Source organism: Tigriopus californicus, chromosome 8 (assembly GCF_007210705.1).
Source record: "Tigriopus californicus strain San Diego chromosome 8, Tcal_SD_v2.1, whole genome shotgun sequence".
In the NCBI taxonomy this organism is placed as follows: Eukaryota; Metazoa; Arthropoda; class Copepoda; order Harpacticoida; family Harpacticidae; genus Tigriopus; species Tigriopus californicus.
The window spans coordinates 12,104,002-12,111,487 of NC_081447.1; positions in this window are offsets into that span (position 1 = coordinate 12,104,002).

The window sequence follows — 7,486 nt, forward strand, 5'->3', positions numbered from 1 at the left end:
ACAACAACAAACGTTGGCTGTGGCACCACATGATGGGCTGTGTACCACGGATATAAAGAAGCCCTTGCCTTTTGTGCCCGTTCTCAAAAACCAAAAACGACTGGTGCTAGTAAAAATGAATGAGGCAGTTCAGTTTGGAAATGATTTAATTGCAAGCGTTTATATGGCATCAGAATAATGTTAAGCCACAGAATAGCGCGGTGTATCGTTCCCTTTTCAAATTACACTCCATTGTGGGCACGCGGTTGAGGTATTAACCTTTGAATCAGATTCGTGAGGTGCTGCCAATCTACTTTTGACTTTTGACAAACATTAAGACATGGAAATACTGTACAAGGAAGAACACTCCAATAAAATCGGTTGGCACGGAGCGTTTTCAACGATCTATTTTTGGAATTAGATAAAAAGCTGAGGTTCCGAACTTACTTATTATTACAGATACAAATACACTGCAGGCAGATGAGATTGGCATTTACCAACCGAGTCCTACAGTGTGCAACTTTTTGCTCCTCGCTCTGCATCGATTTCCCATTTTACATGAGCTATGATTAAGGTCTTAAATGAAACCATGCCCTTGTATTGCCTGCAAGGGTCTCCAGACCACCTCCACGGTCCCTTGGATATCTAAATTAAAGAGCCAAATTCAAATCCATCTTTACACATAATCTTTGATTAAACATGACGAGACTAGCGAAGAAATTCTTCCTGAGCATGGGTGAAAACCCCGCAAAGCTGCTTTTAAAACATCTACATTACTTCAAGCTTGGGAAATATTTAGTTGTCAGTTTGTGAGATACACCAACCACCGACCGTTGAATGCTCAGGTCTAGAAAATGACTTTCAATTGACACCAGCTATTACAATTCTAACAGTTTCGCGTCCCTATATAATTGCTGTCTTTTGTGATCATCACATCAAGTGCATGCGACACAAACAATATCGATCCTTGTCAAGAACCCTTTCATAGGGCCTCAGCACAAATGCTCTTCTTCCAATTAAACAAGACCGATGGTGAGGTAAAATTGATGTTTTGAAGCATGATATCATAAGCATACGACCCCGTCTATTCAATTTGCGCGGCAGCTCGGTTCCAAGGTCCTTGAAAACAGCTGCAGATTAGAGCTTATTTTTGCAATGCCGCGCATCGAGGTTCGAACTCACGACAGACAACAATCAGCTCGGGGTCACGCACCCTATGTGTTCACGGCAATAACAGGTTTGTGGAAAGTGTCTGGCAACGTTTTTACTTAAACCAGCTACATGTCGAGAGAGTGGCAAATGACCCAAAAATGAAAGACATGTAACGACTATAACCAAATCTTTTGCTAAACGATTCTCTACAATCTGAAGATAGGATATCTTTGGCCAATAATTGCCATGGATTTGGTCCCTCGCTCAAAGCTGGCACACGCAGCTGCTGAAAGGTTTAGTGATTTAAATCTTACAGTTGCGGTGGCATAATAGTTCACTCATAGGGCTAGTCAAGTAAACGCGTTCATGGACAACTGACGTTATTCCATGGAGTAAAATCAAAGACAACATGCCCAGACAAACCGCACTGTGCATGCATTGGATTTTGACATTTTTTCCATTTTACATGCTTGTCTAGGCAATTAGCATTGTGGTATTGAGCCAATTTGATAGTGCGTTCACTGATTAACACCAAACATGCTCATTTAGTAGGGTTTTGTAACACAACTCGCTCAAAATCACTGAATTATTGAAAATTCAATGGGCGAATGGTGTGAGTTGACTGTGATGCTTGTTTTAGTTCTCTCTCCCCAAAATGTCCAAAATCAGGGTGTCGGACCACATTTTCCTTGAATTTCCTTTACTTGACATCCCCTATTGATCTTTCATGTCATGTTAGCGGGCACCTTCAAGACTTCAAATATATCTTACAAAGTGAAGCTTCGAATCTGCATTCAGTGAACAAACAATTGTAATATCTTACACAAAATCATTCATTTGATTGTTTTTTGTTATAAAATGCTCAAAATTAAATATGTTTGAAGCCCAAAATATACACTTACACATACATTTAAACGAAACCTTGAAACAAAACTGGACAAAACTAAATGGCAGGAAGGTGGAAAAATTACGACTCTTGAACTTGGCAATAAATTGATCAATATATTTATATGAAGAAGATCATCAAAGTTATCTCTTGATCCCTTCTCTTAGATTTCTTCTTCTCGGGTCCCACACCTATTACCGGCAATGGTATGTAAAGTGCCCCGTTCTTTGACCACACACTCCACCTTGACACGCCGTCCATGTTTTTAAAGGAATTTTGAATCTTTTAATGCCTCAAGCAGCAACCAAACCCCTCAATATGGTTTTATTCCAGCTAAAAAGTAAAATTGAAGTATACTATTGAGAAATATTACCGCACTTACAAGAACAAACTATGTCAGGATTAATCCTATAAGGTTGAATGTCATGAACTTTGTAGAAAAGTTTTTTTTTGTTTTCCCCAAAGAGCTTTTCGTTTCGTTATTGTATGTATGCATTGATAGATTTAAAGTCATATCCTTGTCATCGCATCCCTGGCCTTTTTGCTCGCCTGTTAATATTTCCATGATGGCCGTCTATCTCTCCCTTTCTATCGTCACCACTATCAGAGGAGAACGGCGAAAGTAAATCTTAACCCGTCGTTGAAAATACAAGGAAACAATAACCTATTTTTAATATTAAATGTTTCTGGTCAACGTAAAATAAATTAAGCTAAGTAGTGCCAGGCGCTTCGTTGTCAATTTCAGTATGTTTTACATGTGTAGACATTAGTTGCCATATCGGATGCGAAATAGCTGAAAAAGAAGCTGGCGTAGAGGTTGCGCGATTTTCAGTTTCTTCTTGCGTGAGTGACCAAATATCGGATCTGAAACAGCTTGGAAAAAAAGCTGGCGTAGAGGTTGCGCGATTCTTTTTTTGACAATAGATATAGATCGAAGTCTTAAGGTCAGCCCTCAGTGTTCATCCACAAACCAAGCGGAAACTGGAAACCCTCATGCAAATACGATAAATCATTTTCTAACAGACCAGGCCGAGAGCCGAAATCTGGAATTTCAAGACTTAATCAATCTTGAGGTGGCCAAACATCGGAGGGTTACCAATCTCCTTTGGAGTAAAATCAGACCATTCATGATATGGTGTTAGGTTTTTCAATAATCCCTATAAATGAAAACTGGAGAAGCAATATGATAATAATAATCTTTTTTGCGACGCTTGGTCATATCATGGCGTAAAAATAAATAACTATAAAATAAAGTGTGATGTATATACATTATACAGAGGTTGGTAGTTAAAACAAGAAATATGTCGAGAAGGTAAAAACAATAAAATAGTCGACCATAAAGTGATATCACAATGAGTATGACTAGAATTGGTTCAGTACAAACACAGTTAGGTAAAGGTAAATGATGGAATTCTTGGTTATTGCAGATATGATTAAATCATTCTTTCAGTTAGGGGATAGGAATTTCAGACGCCACAAAGAGCGGCTCTTAATTTCTTTCCACCCTTCACGACAGCAGAATGAAACCCCCTTGTGTCGTTGCTCTCGGGACCGAGCCAAAGTGACGATTTATCCGGAATTTCTCTATTGTCTACTTCCGTTAGAGTGAACTTCTAACCAATGACATTGAAACGTCAATCTTTTGGGATGTTGGAGGCACACGGGCTTTGACCTCTGCCAAAATCGACATATGCACACATGAACGTTTTAATCATCTATATTATTGTTAGGTGTTGCCCAATGGTGCAATCCTAGTCATGCATTAATGTGAAATTTCCAGCTCATTTTGGTAAACTATCTTGCTCATCAACTCCACCAAATTCTAATCAGTTCTTTTATACCCTCACGACAATAAACTATTAAATCAAACGTTGGTCTCTTTACAGCGCCCGGGTCAAACAAATTGATGTTCACGACCATGATTGACAATATTTGAATGGCGGTAAATATCGAACTTCTTGTGTGGGAAATTAAGAAACAAGTAAATTGCAACCATATTTATTGTTTGGGGTAAAGAGGCGAATAGAGGAAGTTTACGGCTTGACATTCCCAGGATGAACCATCACTTTGGTGTTCGGTCACATCTAAAATTCCTACGCAATCTGCGTGAAACCAATCTTGGCATCTGCCACATTGAATGTAACCGCTCAAATTCCGTTGAATCTCACTAATGTCATAACATAAACAACATTGCCAAATGGTTTTGGCCATAAATAAATCTTCAATGAATTTTTCATTGTCAACAATGTTAGAACATTCATGCACTTTCTTCAGAACGGATTGTTCGTTCAAGGTCAACAAGAACATCCAACAGGGATCGTCCAACGAGGCATTGTTACACTCATGAATAAGGCCAATGGTTGGATTCGAAATACCGGCAAAATTCGTTGACAAAGTTTTCCGTTTGGTCGGTTTTGAGTGAAAAATGGATGGAAGTCGTTCTCTTTTCCTTTTACTATCCGTTGTTGGAAAGACATCACCACCCTCATTGGATGGCAACAATTTTCCGAGATTATCTATTGTTGATTTAATTATCCACCTTTTCTTGCTCAATGGAGAGTCTCTCTCCAGGAAAGTCTTGGATTTATCTAAAATTGATATGGCAAACAATCGCATTTGATCCAGGTCCTGAAAAATAGTATAATACTATAGCAAGAGACGTAACAACGGATAAAAGCAGCCCACATTACCTCGGACACCTCAGATTGATCAATATCAGATTTTTTTTTTTGACGACCAATCGCTGGGTCGTCTGATTGGCCATCTGCGGGATTTTCGTGATGGTCAATATCGTGATCTTTTTGACGGCCAACCGCTGGGACGTCTGATTGGCCAAAATCGTGATTTTGTTTATTGCCAATCGTGGGTTCGTCCAACTGGCCAATCGCGGAATCCTCTTGAAGGCTGGTCATGGGGTTGTCTTGTTGTAAATTGTTATTTTCTCGAATCCATTCCTTTACCCCACTCCACATTGCAACAAGGTGCGAGTGTTTACAGATCTTGTGCAATGAGTATGCCATACAATTGCAAACCAAAAAGTGAGCACAAATGCAGCCCTTTGGGCATTTTGAGGACCTAACCAAACAGTTCTTTTCAACACATTTGGCGTAGTTCTCTTGCATTAGATGCTCTCCGTGCTGAGATCTAACAATAATTCCTCCATTACTGATGATAGCAATGGAATAGTCTTGGGGATTTTCAGGATGTTGGAAGTCATAGCTGATTTGATTCCTTGATGGTTTGTGTGCCCCCTTAATTCCGTGCATTACATAAGCCTGCTTTCTCGCGTACCAACGTTCCACTCGAGCTAAATCCAAGCATAATTCATCCATTCTCTTTGTTCGCATGAGCCCAAAATCCTTTATTGTGCGGTGATACCTGGAATATATAAGAAATTCAAAGGAAAAAAGCCAAAGATCGTATTTTAAATCGCTCAAGGTAATATTCATACGCTTTCTTTACTCCCAAGTGGACAAAATGAACAATAAGGTTTAAAATGTTTTCGTTCAAAACACCGAAAGAAAATTTGAAGAGACACTCAGACTGAAATGAATAGTCTTTTTTGAAAATTTGAATAAAATAGTGAATGTAAAATAAGATAAGAACCTATCCAATGATTAATTTTTAACAAATAAATTAATAATTGATATTTAATTTTTTGGGGGTTTAAATGGAAATACTACAAAGTAATAATTATTTTAAACTCTTACTGTGGAAAACACAAATTGAAAATTTACCAATTTTTTCTTTGCATTCAATAAAAATATTTAGTTTTAACTTTAACTTTATTGCGACCCTTGGTCATGTCAGATTGTAAAGTGTATAAAAAATTTCATTGTTCCTTATCAGGAAAAATTGCTGTTTTCCTTCTCCGATTTAAGTGGGAGCTACATATGCAATTGCGTTAAACAACCAAATACAGTCATTCATGTATATTAGAGACGTAAAATGTATTCAGATCCTGTTGTATTCATGTCAAATAGATTTGAAGTTCCAATGTAATTTGTTTGTCTGAATGTCTTGTCCTAGTTTTCAATTGTTTGTTCATCAATAATGCTCTCAATTATCTAATACACTCTACTCATTCAAAAATTTCAGCATAAACTTATTAGATATAACACATTTGTGAAGAAAGGGAACCTTATATTTCTACTGGATTATTGATAAGGATACCTTTCAATATTCAGATTTTGGTCAGTAGAACCTCTAGTGAAACATTTTGCCCATTCGTGTGGTTTCGTCACTTTTCCATCCGGCCCGTAGTTTTCTTCAAAGTATTTCCACCTATTCGTCTCATTATCCTGAAAAAAAAGTTTCTAGAGTAAGCTCACAACTATAAACAAATTTAAAGCATGTTTCGCATTTTACCTAATCATGTCGCAGTTTGTAATAAAAAATCCAAAATTCACTCTCGTCTGGAATTGTCCGCAGGCGTCGAAGGCTTTGATAGAATTTGTTTTGGGGTAACAATTGCCTTTTCCTTGCATTTTCTAAGTGCCAAGAACACTTGATGTGTCGAGCAGTGGAAGTGGGAAATGTTTCTCTCCAGGCCTTCACAAAGGCCCCAGCCAAATCTGACATCAATACTTGAACCATTTGTACTGCCTTTGGTGCTAATTTGAATAATACGTTCAAGACTGGCTTCAGAACTTCTGACGACTCAGTCTCGGCAATTAGTTGTAAGATAGGAGTACCTTCTCCTCTGGCATCTATAATGGAAAGCGTTTCATGCACCTTTAGGCCAATGAAATGATTCATCTTGGTCAGTGATGTGAGAGCCAACAAACTCGGCTTGTCAGTCATATCAGTTGTCACATAGAAGAGCAAGGGACAACACTTTGGAAGGAAATACACAATTGACATTCTATTACACAGATTCACAGGCAGGCAAGCTGAGAGACACTCACTCACAAATACTCGCTGCGTGCCCAATCACATGTCAATAATCTCAACTTATTCTTGCTGATCAACCACTTTCTTAGTTTTAATGAATCCACATCAAGCTCCCTAGGTTGCTTGCATTCACTAGTCTTGATGACAGGTCTTTGGTCTTTGGATGGCCAAGTCCTGGGAAATAAAGATTGGTGGGTTTCTTGGCTTCAAAGAGTAAGGCTGCTTGGGTCACAGTTGGGGACACTTTGTCACCAATGAAGGGTCATTCATGCCTTTCTCTTCAGTTTTGAGTTCTATCTAGATCTTGTGACATGATGTTGTCAAATGAAGAACAAACGATCAGAGGATATTAGATCAATGGCTATAATCCAGCGTGAGGGGACGGGTCAGGTGGGCCAACTTCTTGAAATGGTTGACAAAATGGTAGTGAGGTCAACCCAAGGGTGGTTCATTGAGTAACATCTTTGGGGCCGTAAATTTGTGCTCTTATATCCGATGGTCCAGTTCCGCGGCTCCAGAGGCAAAACTGGGGACAGAGAACATATTTTTATGCTATAATTGCTATGAAGTTTAAAA